The sequence below is a fragment of the Artemia sp. Qi Xiang Cuo genome, chromosome 15 (genome assembly GCF_049724085.1).
Source record: "Artemia sp. Qi Xiang Cuo chromosome 15, ASM4972408v1, whole genome shotgun sequence".
Lineage (NCBI taxonomy): Eukaryota > Metazoa > Arthropoda > Branchiopoda > Anostraca > Artemiidae > Artemia > Artemia sp. Qi Xiang Cuo.
Genome location: NC_142808.1, coordinates 21,651,779 through 21,655,536, shown reverse-complemented (window position 1 = coordinate 21,655,536; position 3,758 = coordinate 21,651,779).

Below are 3,758 nucleotides of genomic sequence, written 5' to 3'. Positions count from 1 at the left end.
TTTGGGAGCCCGGGGGACCTTTGAGGACCGGGGGGAGGGCCTTTGGGACCCCATTGGTCCTTTGGGAGCTCGATGGGCCTTTGGGGGGCCCGGGGAGGGCCTTTGGGGGTCTGGGTGGATCTGGGGGGGCGCCGGTGGCTCTGTGGGAGTCCGGGTGCCCTTTGGGGTCTGGGGTGGCCCTTTGGGGTCCGGGGGCCCTTTGGGGGTCCGGGGGGCCCGTTGTGGACCAGAGGAAGGCCTTTGGTGGTCTGTGGTGGGCGTTTGGCGGGCTGGGGCTCTAGGGGAGCTGGGGGGACCTTTGAGTACCGGGGGCGTCCTTCGGGGTTGTGGTGGGGGATCGGAACCCTTTGGGGTTGGGGTAGAGGACCTCACAACACTGTTCAAATGGAACTTGTGTATTATAACGACCACACTCAAAACCTCTTCTAAAACCCTTTCTAAAATCTTCTTTCAAAATGTCTCTAACTGTTTCGCCGAAATAATCCCATAAAATGGATAAAACGGTTTCGCCCAAATAATCCCTAAACGTAATTTCAGCGTGTTCCTTTTGTATGGCATCTGTGCGCTAACGCATTTCAAATTTCTAGGAAACCCTTTCCTACGTTAATCTCTTCATCTCATAAATTTTCTTAGCTAAACTATTAGGGTTTCGTTAGAATATCAATTTATCTCTCCGACTTAAAGCTCCGTGAAGCCGTATTTAAAAATAGAATTTCTATCTCTTTATACTCCCGCATAATTCCAAGATAACAAGTGATGTCAATTATAATTCCTGACACTAAAGATCAATGAAGCCCTATTTGAAAATAGAATATTAATTTTTCTCTCTGTCCTAAAGAACGTTTATCCCTCAGACCTAAGATTAAAGAAGCCTTATTGTTTTCTAATTCTCCCCTTCGTAAATCAATAATTTCCCCTAGCGATTATGTAAATCAAGTTCACAGGTGCAATTTCTCAGGTTAAGCTAACCAAACAACAATGAAGCCATGTTTGTTTCTTAATTCCCCATCGTGAATCAATAATTCCCCCATCGATTATGTAAATCATCCCTCATGTCATTCGCACGTGGCCAAACAACAACAGATCGATTGACATTGACACACCCACATTAGACTCGATCGATAATCCTTGAATAAATTATGTCCCCCATCGATTATGTAAATCATCCCTCGTGTCATTCGCACGTGGCCAAACAACAACAGATCGATTGACCTTGACCCACATTAGACTCGATCGATTATACTTTTATAAATTATGTCCCGTCATCCCCACGCTCGTGAATCAATAATTCCACCATCGATTATGTAAATCATCCCTCGTGTCATTCGCACGTGGCCAAACAACAACAGATCGATTGACCTTGACACACATTAGACTCGATCGATAATCCTTGAATAAATTATGTAAAAAAAAAAAAGTTGTAGGTGGCAGCAGGGGTGAGGGATCGTGTCAATAGGGGCATCTCTACTAATATAGATCTAGCAAAGTTTGTCACTACTCCAACAAAGCGAAAAAAAGTAGCAATATGGTCGATAAAAGGACGGGTTAACTGGTAAGATCAAGTGCGGACAAAGGAGAGGCAGCGTGCTTTGGCCCTACAAGGGCCAATAGAGGCAGCGTGCTATATGCTGTTATATTTATCAATTTCGTTTGCCTTATTTTGTGAGGATTTTGCTTTCGAAATGTATGAAAGCTATAAAAAAGCGTAGATTTTTTTTTTGAGGAGGGGGGAATATGAAATTTCTTTGTTCATCTGTCCTAAGAGCTAAAATCTCATTTAAAAGAACTTAAATCAGAATATTTTATGGGTAAATATTACAGACGATATGAATATATTTTCTAAATATTTCCAAGAGTTTAAATTCTATTTGTTTTTTACATTAAGAAAAGTGCTATGCAGATAGTTTTAAGTGTATATTTTATTTTATATAGCCAGGAAGTTGCGTAGGGGAATGACCCTTGTTGCAGTCTAATTATTCTTCTTTTTTCGATATTTGTCTTTCAACTCTTAATATTCTTAATTATGCCCCCCAGAATACAATTCAGCGTATATATAGCTAATATGTTTCCCCCAAAATACATAACGCAGTAATAAAGACTAGGACAAATGTGACTTTATATATAACCTCCCTCCCTGGCTTAGACCTGTCTTCTGAAGACGCTGGCTACTGTAAGGGGATGAGTTTTGTTAAAGGATCACTCTGTCTTGTCCATTATAAACTTCTTTGTTGTGTGATCAAATTATTTAGAATTGATTTGGTGGCGGGGGCGTAATTTTGTTAAAATCCTGGGAGAGGGGGGCAGAGTGACCAAATGAAAAATGAAAAATGAACCATCTAGTACCACAAAGGCAAAGGTATACTAAAGAAAACTGATCTGTTTCTGTGGATACTTGAGATAATTCTATCTTAGTTTTAACAAGATTTTTAAAGACAATGAATTTCAGCTGGGGACAAATTAGGGTTTGGTGGTAGTTGCCCCCTGCCCTATAATAAATTACGCCCTTGGTTGGTAAGGGTGGAGGGGGAGGTATTTGGTGATTTTAAAGCAAAAACGTGTTTTGATTTAGGATCCCTATCCCTCTTTCCAGTAGAGCACTTCGATTGTGCGATTTCATGTATGGGTAAAGAATAATTTACCCTATTCCAGTTTAGCGTCGCCATATGGATTGATTTCAGTTAGTTCCCCTTTTCTCTCCATCGTCACTTGTTAAAGAATTATTTTATTGAATTTACCTTAATATATACTAAACTAATTTATTAATCAATCAATAGAAGACAAATTTGAATCGTAAAAATATAACAATGAATTAAACAATAAAACTAAAACGTAAGAGTAGTCAACAAGTTTTTTGAATTTCAAGTTTAAAATCCAACAGCAATTTTTCTTCATCAGCAGCCCAAATTGCTGGAGAAATTCTCTAGTATTTCTTTATAGCATTTTTTCGTTAGAACACGGAAACAGGATTGTTGACTATTATTAATTTGAAATTGGGGCTGAAATTACCTAGCCTAAAAGACTTTGCAGCAGTACTAGCACGTCCAGTCCACTGCTCTAGCAGACTGGAACTGATTTCTAACTTTAGCCTGTTCTCAGCTTCGCGTCGATGTCGACCTTGCAGCTTTTCTCTAGTTGCACATATCAGATGAAAAGTTAACCAGCAAACGTCTTTCATCATCCTGCTCTGATCAGCGGTCTAAAAACAACGATGAGCATATAATCAAAGTTCTCTCATCATTGTTCTATGTGGCAGAAAAATGGCGTCCTTCACACGTTTTGCTAACATCAGTGAGCTGTAAGGTCTTAGAAGAAAGATGAATTAAAGAACGGAAATCTTTGCAGAACAATGTGATATATTACGTCTTAGAGGTAGCGTGCTTTGGCCCTACATGGGCCAATAGAGGCAGCGTGCTATATGCTATATATATAAATTCTATATCGGCATCCTTTGTCGGATATGCTGGATAAAATTGACAAAAGCTAAGTGTCAGAGTGAATAATTTTTTTTTTATCAACATCTTTTGTCAAATACACCAAATATAATAGACAAAATTGAAGGTAAAGAAGTAAAATGTAAAGAAGTGCAAAAGAACGCCCCTGAATACTATTAATTTCCTATGAATATAAGCCTCCTCTTTTCAAGTATATTATTTATTATTTAGGCAGTATCGAAGAAACTTCTGTCACTTTATCAAAATAAATGGAAAGAGATGATAGACAAATCAAAAGGGTGAGTTTCAAATTTCAAGTGCGTGATA